Below are 13853 nucleotides of genomic sequence, written 5' to 3'. Positions count from 1 at the left end.
ATAATCTGTCCCTCGGATGCTGTTACATCGTACCTGTGGACACAGGGGAAGGGGGCCAGAGCAGGGCTCAGAAGACTGTCACCTTTACTCAGGTACCTGGGCTAGGGGAGGCTCCACCTCCATGCTGCTGTCACTGCCAAGGGAAAAACAAAGGGCCTGGCCAAGTGCGTACTAGCTCATAAAGCTCTGGCCTAACAGTGGCAAAAATTCTTTCTACTCACATTTCATTGACCAAAGCAAGTCATGTGGTTACACATAACTTCAAAGCAACAGGAGTATGCAATGGTGCTGTAAGACCACTTAACATAACACTACTAATTATGCTATACCAGCTTTCTTTCAGGTAGCACCTTTAATCTTCTGATCTTACTCTGTTGCTTTGTTTTAGAAGTGGTTTACACATAGTTGAATTTTGTTTTATCAGCCCATCTGATCATCTCTATTGTTTATTAAGTAAATCCATTTATGGTGATAACTGACATTTCTGGATTTATTTTATGCTTTGGACTGAACTATTATAATATTTTGTGTTTTCTGTTCGCCATACCTTCCTCCTTTTTCACTTTCTGATCTATTCTCTTCTTGGATTTAAACATTTTTATGTTTTTCCCTCTGCTGGTCTAGAGATTACGGATTTTATTTCTGTTGTTTTGCAGTTACCCTTCAGTTTTTAAGATTCATGCTCAACTATAAATATTTCTAGCAAGATTTCAATTTATTTCCTTGAATGAATAGGACAAGGACTCTAGAATTTATTTGGCATTGCTTCCTCAGAATCCTTGTTACAGCTGCCTAGAGTTTGAGTTTCACCTTTTTTCTAGCACACACTCATGCACACACAAACATTATTTTAACAATAGACAGCTGAATTACTCACGTCTCAAAATCATTTTACTCCCTTATTTTTTCTTTCATCTTTCTCTTACCTCTGAATCAGTTTTTGTTTTCTTAAATTTGGGGTTTTGCCTGCTTTGTTATTCAGTAAGACTCAGTGGGAAAATGTATTTTTTTGTCCTTATATTTGAATGAGCTTTACCTCAATATAGAATTCTGGATAGGGTATTTTCCCTCAGAACTTTGAAGATATAATTTATTTCTTCCGGCATCTACTGGTAATAAGAAGTACAATTGTAGGCCATCTGGTCTTTTCCCTGTGGGTTGATTTTAAGAATATTTTTGTGTTTTGCTTTTTTATTTTAATGTGTCTACTTGTGCATTTACTTTTATTTATCTGGAGTATATTTTCAGTCCAACAGCCCATGTCTTTCATCAACTCTAAAAATTCTGTTTTTATCTCTATGCTTGTGGCTTTTGCCTTTTCCTCTAGTCTCTTCTGAGATCCGTGTGTGTGTGTGTGTGTGTGTGTGTGTGTTCATTCATTCACTCACTCATTCATTCATGTTTAACTATCTCCTCGTCAATCTAGCTCCGTATCTCTTAACTGATCTGTCCATTTTTTTCTCTTTGCCTCTCTGCTCTATTCAGGTGAATGCCTTAGTATTAGCTCCCAATTCATTCGTGTCACTTTGATCACTTCAGTTTAGAGTTGATCAGTTTACTAAGTTTTAAAAAGCATCTTTTTTTTTTTTGCATAATTTCTCACTTCTTTGGAATGACATTATTCCTTTCTGTATTTCTTTGATAACTCTAGACATACTTAAAGTCTTTTTAAAATGGCACATTTATTTTTCTTTTTTTCTGGCATGGTTTCATTTCCCAGTATTTGATTTCACTTGGTGCCTTTCTGGGTGTTAATATTCTTTTTCCATTTCTAGGCCCACCTTGAGTTGGTGCGGCTTCCTCTCTCTCTTCCTCCTCCCTGTTGAGAGGTTCTGTGGTTGCCACAGTTCAGCCCCTAGGCTCTGTAGTCAGAAACCAGGTCTTCTCTTGATGCTTAGGGTTCTTATTCTACCATGACAGTGGGAAGAGTTTAAAGTCAGATGAAATGTTGGCTAGACTTGGTCATGAAGGTTGTGTCTGTCCTGGCATCTTCCTTGGCACTCAGACTCTTACAAACTGTAGCTCTCTCTGGACAGCAAACGGCAGCACCTTTTCTCTGCCTCTCTTTCCAGGAGGGAAAGAGAGGGAGGAGAAGGACTCGCCACTGCACCCTATCTCTCTGTAGTCCTGGGACCCTGTATCCTGCCGTCTCTGCACACCAGGTGGTGAGAATGGCAGTCCTGTGGTTTCCACCCCACATTTCTCTTCAGTTCCTGGTTTATACATTTTAAAAAATATTTTTTCGCCCCTTTGTTGTATGCTTGGATGTAGAGTTTGTGAGTGGCTCAAAGTGTGAACTTTGAATGTCATTTTGATAAGATGGCTATATTGTTTTATTATCTGCTTAAAAAGCAAAACTAAAAGGCACATCCTAATCTCCCTCCACAGTGTGTGCTACCTCTCTGAACGTTGCAGCTCCAGTTAGCTGCCAGGGCACCCTATGCTGCCCACTCCCTGAGCACAGGAGGAGCAAGGGCTACAGTGATATTAAATTTCTCTCTCTTATGTAAAGACTAAAAGGAAAATTATGTAAATATTTTCTCATAAAAGTAAAGATTAAGAATGCTCATATTCATTCAAGTATAGTGACAGGATTTCTTGTATGAATCTGGGGGAGTCAGCTGGGCAGCAGTGGAGGACTGCCACTGCCTCCTAAAAATATTTAGCCTCATAACTCTTGTTTCCACATACTGGTCATCAGCCAGGGAAAAGCTGGTAAAAATGAATCATTGACTTACCAAAAACACCCCACTGTTTAATATGGGTTGTAATTGATTCTGAAACCTGTGATAAATGATACTTTAAAAATAAACATCTCAGAATCATGCTTATGATGTTTTTGTCCTGTTTTTTGGTTAACAGTGGAATGGAGACAATGAGGGAGGTTTACATTTAGATTAGTTTTAAATTTTAAAAAGCTGTGCTTTTAAATTTACCATCTGTGTTTTTCAGCACTTCAAAGTGGCTATGGTAACTGTTCGGGGCTACCAGACAGAACCATAGTATAATCGGGTATGGCTTGACCCCTACTGGGCCTTTCTCTTGGAGGAAGACCATTCATTGTGAGTCTTGTCACACTGCAAGAGAGTTTCTTTGCAAATATGTTAGCCTTCTGGCCATTGCACAGCAGAGATGCGAACTGGTTATAGGCATTCTGTGAGTCATTTGAACTACAAGGTGCTAATTCTGCAAAGAAAATTCTACCATCCACACCACAGTACTTCAGCATTTTTACACAGATCTTAACTATGCTTAAGACATGCAATTAGCCTTTCATTCATTCTTTCTTAGTAAAGGCTAAGAAATTACTAGAAATATATTGCTGAGAGTGGTGTTGCTATAGTTATTCTGAGACTGATGTGTGCAGTATGGTGTGGTATATGGGAGAAAGGAGATATCCACTAAGATGAATGAGTTTGACCTTTTCATCGTGAATTGAATTGGAATATCAGTACAAACTCATGTATATTTTTACTGAAAAAAGTTATTTATTTTTAGCACTATCCACTGAAATCAACTGGAGATATTGACCAGCGCAAGAGCAATGAGTTACCCTAAGGCCTAGAATTTGATCTTTAAATACTATTTTCTACAAAAAGAGATCTGAGTCCTTGAAAAAAGAGGCTAATGGGAGGTCCAAGGTAGGAAATCTACTAGATAAGCTTGAAACTGTTAATCAAAGGCTAGTAGGATTGTGGGAAAAGGACTCGGGAGCCAACGTGAATAATCTCCCACTGTCCAAAAATTAGATGACTTAAGTGTCAGTAAGAACAATAGCTGCCATGAGTTGAAACACATCAAATATGTTTAAGTCCATGAGGTCAAAATGACACTGAAATCCATAAATCATCTTTGGAGAATGCTAGGGCTTTGAGTTGTTATTTTGGAAACTGGTAAATAAAGGATAAAGTCTTTACTCTGCCTTTTCTATACAAATTTAGAGTAACCAGATTGTGGGTGTTAGAAAGTATCTTTTTATAGATGTATACTGGCTAAGGAAAAATAGAACGAAAACATCACATTTTGAAATTCCTAATAAACTGTTAATCTCACAAAAAGAGAGATGCTATGCACTTCTGAGGAAAGTACCTAGTATGACTTATTAAAGTAATCTTCACATATACACACACCACTACCACCGCCAAACCTGAATTTAACCACATCTCAAGGCATAGAAATATGAGGGCCAAAAGCATGTCGAAACAAAACAAAACAAAACAAACATTAACTATGGGAAACTTTGTGAGACAAGTGACTCAGCTTCTCTTTCTCCTTATCCCCTTCTCCTCCACCTCCTCCTCCTCCTTCTACAACAGCAACAACACAATTGCAAGGGGGGAAAATGAGACGGAGGAAAAAAAAATCTATAAAGAGGCAAGGGCATATTGACCAAATGTGATGTACAGAGATTTTGGAATCTTGATTCAAACAAACTTAGAGAACATTTATAGTACAATTTGGGAAATGTGAAGCCCTGCCTGACTATTGGAGGAGATTAAAAAATTATAGCTGATTTGGGAGATACACTGACAATATTGTGTCATGTTTTAAAAATGGAAACATAATAAATTGCTGTATTAGCAAGCACACTATACTAACTACCAGTGAACCAGTCTCCAGAGGTAAGTGGGAGTAGGGTGGGGATGGAGGATTGGAGGGGCCATGGAGGTGGGAGAGGAAGTTTGTTGCTTCTTTTTGCCAAAAGAATAAACTATAATTTGTATTTCAAATTTGGTTTTAATTCATCCTGAAGCACTCATATGAGCAGTTTTATAAATGAACCAATGATACTGTTAAAGCACACAGATAGTGGGAAAAGTTTCTCTCCAGCTCATTTTTCTTAACTAACAGAAGTCTCATGAAACTTCACAGCAGATTCAAGCATCTCCACAGACACTGAAATTTACAGGTCTCAATACCTAGTGAAAGAGTTAATACATATGGCTGCATGTTAGTATTTTGTGTTTGTTAAAATTTGGTAGAATCCTAAGACTTTTCCCTTTTCCTCCCTAAATTAATCATCCAATATAGAAGACAACCAGAAGAGTAAAAAATAATAAGAAGGAATCTTTGAAGCTGAATATTTTGATGCTTACATATGTAATTTTTCCCCTGGGGTACATATTTCTTTTACCATGTCAAAGTATCATGGAATTAAGCACTTCAGCAGTAATTCCTAGAGTATTTCTTGAATGACTTTGCCTCCACTTACAATTGTTGAAAATTTTCCCAGGGAGTGACATCTCTGAACAGCTAAGATATAGCTCCAAAAATACATGTATGTAAAGTGCCTGAAACACAGTTGTTGCCTAGTGACTGGAAATTATTATTATTGTGTGAGAAAAAAATATTAACATTGACATATACTTTTATTTTCCCCATTTCCCTGCCTGTGAAAGAAAATCTACCTCGATGAACCCAGTTCTACACCTCCCCCCACCTCCTACAAAGGATGGATATTTTTGTGCCAAATTTAAGGCTGAACTAATCTACTAAACAATATGATGAGAAAGAGGAGAGAGAAAAGGAGGACAACATTAGGTAGGCTAGGAGTTTAAGAGAGGTTTTTTTAGGTGGCGAAGTAGGGTTGGGAATAAGGGAAAGAGATTTTAATAAAAGTGGATGCGGAGTATGTATTTGGATCTTCTTTTTTTAAATTGAAGTATAGTCAGTTCACCATGTTGTGTCCATTTCTGGTGTACAGCATAATGCTTCAGTCATACATATATTCATTTTCATATTGGATCCTCTTCAATGTCCTTTGAGAGTCACTAGTAAAAGACGGAATTCTTCTTAATTACATTTCAAGAGTAGAACTAGACTTCTTGAATGTAGCTTTGTTATGGGACTGAGCCCCAAGTGTGTCTGGATTTACAAGGTTTATAGTATTATTTACTTGAAAGATGTTGTAAAGGATTAACCTTGCCCAAACAGAAGTTTGCCCTTTGCCTTTGGCTCCTGGGAGATCCCTGTATTAGTCCAACCTACTTAGTGTGCCTTTGTTGGCCTGGTGACTTGGGCCACTCCACATAATATGCTAACACTGTGGTTTATGGTGAAGGCTTTGGGCCACACTGTGTCAGCTCTACCTCAGGGCAGAGGGACGTGGGATTGGGCACTGAAGACCAAAATTAACTATGTGAACAGTCAACCAAGTCTGCTTAACTGAACCTCAATACACACTGTCAACACCAGGGCTGAGATGGGCTTCCCTAGCTGTCACAGCTCAGTGTGTGTTGTCATACGTTACTGCTGGGAGAGACAGGCATGGTCCACACAAATCCACTGGGAGAGGACAACTGGAAACCTGTGCTCCGTGTCTCCCGGACACCGCCCTATGTGTTTCTTCCCCTGGTTGATATTAATCTATATCCCTTCACTATAATAAACCATGAGTGTGACAGCTTTTCTGAGTTCTGGGAGTCCGTCTAGCGAATTACCAAGCTGGATGGTGGTCTTGGAGACCTCTCAGACTTGCATTTGGTGTCAGAAGTGAAGACGGTCTTGGGGACTCAAAAACTTTGCAGAAGTGCAGAGCAAAATGTATTTTTACACACAAATGGAAGGTTAAAGTATATATGGAAAACCTAAAAGTGAAAAAGGGAGCTATATTTAGAAGGGAACAAGTCTAAAACAGTAGACCAATAAGTTATACCTCCAGAATAAATATTAGAATACATATTCAAAGTAGAAAAATATGGAAAATAATACAGCTTTTAAAGGAGGAAATTCTAATCTAACTTTTTTTTTACAACAATGATAAATATAGTAAGTTGGGGGCATATAATGGATAGAATACATATTAACTTTAGTAAAATTGTTGTTGGGTCCCAGGGCTTGACTCTTTAAAGCTTCTCATGTTAAATGGGATCCAAAAGGGGTATAAATTCACCTAATTCAATACTGACATGTGTACAATACAAAACAAAAAAACCGAAAAACAAAAAAACAAACTCACGACAGAGGAGAGCTATACAAATGCAAGCTAGACAGAATTTGTTTTGTAAATGTATGGCATAAATTGATCCAGGATCATAAAAAAACACAAGTTAAGTAGGAGTTAGCAGTGTGTCATTGTAATTCTAAAAGTTAATAAAATACTGAATTATCTAAATAAAAGGAAGGCATGTGAAACATAATCTGTCACCATGTTCTATTCTGGTTAGATCATTTTTAGATCATTGCATTCATTTTAAAAACTCTTACTTAGTGAAAGAGGCTTCAGCACGTTGGGTTCCGATCCTCACTTTGCCACTGACAGACCGGCTATATCATGGAATTGTTCAAGGACTCAGGACCCCAATTCTCTTCATTTTCACATCCTGTTCATTGAGAGCATCAGGTCAGAATCACATTCATATGGCCACACAGATCTAAAATCCTTTGTTCATCAGCAAAAGACATTATTAAAAGTGATGGAGGTTTGGGGGCCTAAATCTCAATGTCTTTATATACAAAGACATGTTGTATAGAAGACCCTGGGTTACCACCATCCACTGATAAGCTCTCACGGGGACCAGTCAGGAGCCCTAGCTCACAGGCGCTGTGCCAGGACTACAACCTGCTCCCACAATACATTTTCGCATCTTTCTATAGTAACGGAAGCCTCAACATGTGTAAGCAGGCACTTGGTTAGCGGCTACATGCCACGACCTCCCTGCAGTTAAGTGTGGCCAATTGGATGTGAGCGACAGGGATAGGGGCAGCTTCTTCATCACATCCTTTCTCTTCTCTTCCCTCCAGCAGGGGCACAGATATGAGAACCAGCTTTGATCATGAGATACTAGAGGATGGCAGTACAACACGCTTTGGGCATTTTCACGGACAGAGCCTCCTGTTTTGCTATGAGAAAAAGAAAAACAATGTGTCTTGTTTGAGCCACTGTATTCTAAAGGTTCTTTGTTGCAGCCACTTTGTTGTCCCCTAACTTACATAGAAACTGATACTGGAAATGGGATGCTATCAAATAAAAGCCTAAAACAAGTGGTATTGGCCAGGTGCTTGGGCAGTAAAGAACAAGGAAATATTGCAGGCTGGAAATCTAATGACCCTTGCTATGCTGTGGCAAAATATTTGGCAAAGTTCTTGCTTACTTTAGCTACATAGCCCATGATTCCAGGAGAAGAGACTGGAAAAACTAAAATTTTAGTACCTGTTTGCTGCTCCTTACCTGCACTTAACAAGATACCACAAGAGAGCTGAAGCAAGGTGTAAATTAGCCAGTTTGCAGGCATAAATGCTTAGATCTTGCAGTTCTGTTCTGATTGAGACCTGTAATCTAAGTTGACTGGGAGTCCAGTGATTGAGGGTTTAATCAAGCTAGAAAAGCCAACTGCAACTTTATGACAAAGAGCAGGCGATGGCAATGTTTCTCAGAAACTGCATCAGCCTTCCAGTAAATGCTCTTCCTCAGACAATGGGAACCAAGTCAACCGCAAAGATCACTTAGTTAAAAGAGAGAGGGATGAGCCATGCACAGAGGCCAGTGAATAAAAGAGGGGAAGCGGCAGATGAAAGAACTATGACTGCCTGAGCCCTTTGCTAATGTTAGTTTCATACAGAACTAGAAGAAGATGGATTGGAAGCCTACTAAGTTTTGGAGCAAATTGTACTGCTGAAAAATAAAATGTAAACCCGGCTTACCAAAATCTATGACAGTTTGTCATTCCCCCCTCCCACCTTGGAACAATCCTGGGTCCCCAAAGCCGTACCCCCAATGCCCACTTCAGATGTGACCACGGCGGACAAGGGATTGCCTCCCAGAGAAGAGACCAGGTCAATTCAAGGAAACTAACACTAGAGGGGACTTTTCACAATTACTGCCCAGCAAACGTTGTTAACTGCCATGGACCACTGACTGGTTCCATTCTTCCCTTTTCTGAGAGTTTTCATTGTGACTACCCCGTTCCTACTCTACAATTGTGCATTGGCTGTCTTTGGGGATAGATAACCCCCCTTTCCCTTTATAGGTCCCTGCACTGGAGGGAGTCCTATCAGGACATGACAGAGGGAACTGAGAGTCAACCAGAGCTCCTGGCCTTTGAGCTGGGTGAGTAATTGAATGGAATTTTAAGATGCACCCTCTTGAAGGGTGTGTTCAGCATGTGGAAAGAAAGTTGCACTTGGACACTTGAGCAGGTAGCCAGAAGGGCAGATATGCCTTCTTCCTTTAGTAACAGAAACCCTCATAATTCATTAAGACTCACGGCTAGAGATTATAGTTCATCCTCCAGAGCAATCCACCCAGCCGCGAGTCCCAAGTTATATCAGAAGGGATGCGATCAGGAGTGTTGTGTGCAAGTTTTGTGTCACATCATTGAAAAGGAAGATGGCTGCTTCCACTCTCCCCTCCCTGTAGCTGGAATGCAGAAGCAGTGCTGGTGAGCCCGCTATGAACTTGGAGTGAAAGCAGCCCCCTAGGGGATGATGCAGTAATAAGACAGAAGGACACAGCATCCTCGGATTAGACCGGAGCTGCTCTGCTCACCTTCCTGGACCACAGCCTAACTCAGAGCTGCCATGTGGAAGAGAAACGCATTTTTTTAAATTTTTTTAACACTTTTTATTGATTTATAATCATTTTACAATGTTGTGTCAAATTCCAGTGTTCAGCACAATTTTTCAGTCGTTCATGGACATATACACACTCATTGTCACATTTTTTTCTCTGTGAGTTATCATAACATTTTGTGTATATTTCCCTGTGCTATACAGTGAAACGCATTTTTATATGTTTGAAACTCTTGTTCTTTCTGGGTTCATTGTTATGAAGCTTAGTCTGTATTCTAACACAGTATCTATCGTTTGACAATGTTTACATTGCCCAGCAATGGTGAGCTGGAGTAGGATTTTAATACTAATTTCTCAATTTATGAAAAACAACACATTTTAGAGTAGTTGTAGACTTGGTGAGAAATTGTGAAGGCAACACAGAGTTTCCCATGTCTCACACAGAATTTCACCTACTATTAGCATCCTACATTAGTGTAGTACATTTGTTATAACTAGTGAATCATTTATAAACTAAAGCCTTGGACGTGAGGGCAGTCTGGCTGTGACATCTGTCACCCTAAGGTCGCCAGGGTTGATTTGGCTGATCTGGCTGGCTAGGCAGGTGACCCCTTCCTCCCTCAATGCTCCGTGAGTGTCCCTCTGGAAGCTACGCACTTGCTCGACCTTTCCTGACAGAGGACTGTTCTTAGGTCAAGGGTATACAAATAGCTATGCTCCCTTGCTAGGCCCTCACACAAGATTTCGAAGTCCATTTGTAGCAGAACGCAGGGTAGCCAAGCTTCCAAGACTTTAGACACATCCAAGTAAGTCTGGGAAAACCTGGGAGTGGAGCGATAAATTGAGAGTTCAGGATTTGCAGACACTAGTATATATAACATAGATAAACAACAAGGTCCTACTGTATACCACAAGGAACTATATTCAGTATCTTGTAACAGCCTATAATGAAAAAGAATATGAAAAGGAATCTATATGTGTATAACTGAATCACTACGCTGCACACCAGAAATTAAAACAACATTGTAAACTGACTATATTTCAATAAAAAAATATGTAAAACAAATGAGTCTGCATGTGACAGTCTGCCTTTCTTTGGAAAAACAATACTAGAGCATATATTTTATTCAGAATTCTTTAGTTTTGACTTAAAAGTAAAATCACCTTTGTGCTTTTGTCAAAAATCAGTAGACTGTATTTGTCTCAAAATAATTTCAATCTGTTCACGAAATCAATACTATTCAAGAATATTTTAATGACACAAATCTAAAAGGCATAAATGAATTCTACTAAATGTCAACATTCATTTGATGATGTATATTTTTAATAATCCATTATGAAACCACCATGGCCTGTCTCTTGACTGCTTCTTCAACCTCATCTCTTCCTGTTCACGAATTCCAGCCTGCCGGCAATCTTTCTGTGATTTCTTTAAAATCACACTGACGCCGCACTTGCCTTAGGGCCTACACACTTTCTTGTGGGAGACTTTCAATCCAATTTGCCTTTATGGGCCTGAAGGGTCCTTGAAGCTCCTGATCTTTCCTTTTCTCTTGGGAAAGGAGGTAAAATTAACAAATTGTGACTGTCAAGAAAGTTATACCAAGATCTGAATGTTCCTTTCCACCAGATACATTATTCATATTGCAACAAGGGAAGAGGACATGTAACATTTATAAAATTCCTGAGAAGTCTCTCCTAGATCTGAAAGGATGTTGCCTAGCTGTTCACCGTTTCCCTTTGATAAACAGAAAGGGATTTGATCCTGAGCCCCTCAAATGAGGTGAGGAAATGTCATACCAGGCTCACTGTTTCCACTTCAGGTAAGAGCTAGTTCAGGTCCACCTTTGACACAGTCACCAGAGCTCACCCGTGGCTCCTTTATCCAAGCAAGCAACTTCAGCTTGAGGACCAGGATGAAGCCGCCATTTGGTGTAACCCATCCCTCGGCAGAGAGCTGAAAGCTATCTGAGTAAAATCTGAGCATTGTTTTGCATGAGGAATAGAGGAAGCTTAAAAATCCTATGACTGATCTCTTGTCTCCTGGCATCTTTGAACTTCCATCTCATTGTGTTTGAAAGAAGCAAGGACACTGTTAGCCCAGAAAGTGTCTGATTTCGGCTGATACTAAGACATCTCCTCCTGCAGTGCTTCTTCCCAGGCTGGTTCCTTCTCATCATTCAGCTCTTATTTGGAAATATCATCTGACAATATTATTTTTAAATACTACCCCTTGATCTAGTCACTCTGTTTTATTTCCTTTCATGGTCTTATTTACTTTCAGAAATTACTGTCTTTATTTGTTTTCTGTCTTTCAAACTGTTCCTCCACCCTCCCTTTAGAACCCAAGTTCTATGAGGGCAGGAATTTTGACTATTTTAGTTATCACTGAGACAGTAATCACTGGGACGTAGATTCTAAATGAAGATTTTTAAGTTACTGGATAACAGAACAAATAAATGAATGAATGAACGAGTGACAGTAGATTATATGTGTATTTTTTTTCCTAGAGAGCCTAGAATGATTGGGCATTTCAATATCTTAGTAAGTGAATGTATCAAAGAGGCAAGGAAGTTCAAAATTCTTTCCCAGATAGCATTTATAAGGCAATGATGATGATCAGTTTCCTCTCTTCTAGTGAAAAAAAAAAAAAAAAAAAAAGAAACCATTACCCAACTTAGAAGGCATCTGAACATTTCAGTGATATCTCAGAAGCCATACTTCTCAAATGGCAGGACAAAGATCCAATAATAAGATTCAGAATGGTGCCCAACATTAGCATTGCGACAAAGTCAACATGCAATTCTGAAGTACATACAAAGCATTCAACAACTTTCAGGCATCTAGCAAAAGAGAAAATTTAAGAATGGGGCAAGCAGCAGGAATAGATTCCCAGATCCATGCAGTGTTTGAGCTGGTGGGCACAACAGCAAGCCAACGTTCCAAATCTCACAAGTTAAGTGTCAGAAAATAGACCCATGAGGGAAATGGCCTGCCCAAGTTAATACAGATATTTATTGGTGCCTCTGGGAACTGCTGAATGCTTTGGGATGCGTGGCGCTCTAAAAACAATTTATATACATTGAACAAAAATAACCAGTATTTTCAGTAGTAACAACAACAACAACAAAAATCAACATCATCATTGTTAGTTTGCCTCAATGTAGACCAAACAGTCACTTGTTTTGGTAGCGCTCTGAATCAAGCTGAGTAGGAAAATGTTCCAAGCACTCAGGATTTCCTATCATAGTAAACAAGTCACAGAGTGCACCGACTGTGAGAACTGGACCATCTCATCACTCTTATCTAATTATAGGAGTGACTGCAATCAAACAATTAGGGATGTAGAGATTACCTCTCAAATAAATTTTTATTTCTTGGCCTTATGAAAAGAAATAAAGAGATTTTAAAAAATTCTGTTTCCAAGATCACTACATATGTTTTATTTTGCTTTTTTTAGAGGGATACTGTCAAAGTAGAGCAATTAATTATTTTTTAGATGCATCTCTTAATTAGTAATAAAATTCAGGGCCTTGTATTCCGAGATTTAGGCAATCGTGTCCAGGAAGAGTATGCCAATCGTAACATAATTCGTTGGCTGCAAAAAAAATGAGATCTTCCAAATTGTTGTGGGAATCTGTCATTCCCATGGTGCAAATAATCCCAGACATAATGAAGTGGACTTGGTGAATCAGAAGCCCTTCATTCTCCACTCCGTATTTATTCCATTTTTACAACAGCTTTTGATTTAATTTAATACATTATTGTAGAAGAAAGGGTCCATTAAACAGCTACAGAAAAGTGAGAATTATGCTCCTTTTAGGTTTTTTAAAATGAAGCATTAAACTGGAGAACGCTTTAAAAATGATATTCAAATGATTTTTAATTACTACAAAGGCATTGAGATGATAATACACTTTATATAAAAGGGAGGGAAACTATTCCATTCGTCCTTTTCTGCCATGAATTCCCACTCTAAGAAAATTATTTCTTTTGATCTGCTCTGATAGCATGTAATAAAAGAACAATAAAACATATGGCTCAATTACCACTGCTTCTCATCAAGCATGAATTAATGAATATCAAATTATTATTAATTGTTTTTTTCTGGCTCCCTCTCCATAGGACAATGATTACACATTGCCATATTTTGACAAGCATTTAGCATTTAACACTTTGTGGACCAGTGTCCAAGAGGAATAGATGCTTGAAATCATTATACAGAAGAATAATTCTTTACATTTATCAACATTTAGAAAATATGTGATTATTTTTTATTCTCCTTAGTTTATGTCAGTGTTTCACAACTGCCTTAAACTCCCTAGAATTCCACCCCCTCAATG

The sequence above is a fragment of the Camelus bactrianus genome, chromosome 14, assembly GCF_048773025.1.
Source record: "Camelus bactrianus isolate YW-2024 breed Bactrian camel chromosome 14, ASM4877302v1, whole genome shotgun sequence".
Taxonomy (NCBI): Eukaryota; Metazoa; Chordata; class Mammalia; order Artiodactyla; family Camelidae; genus Camelus; species Camelus bactrianus.
This window is presented reverse-complemented; position numbering follows the sequence as displayed.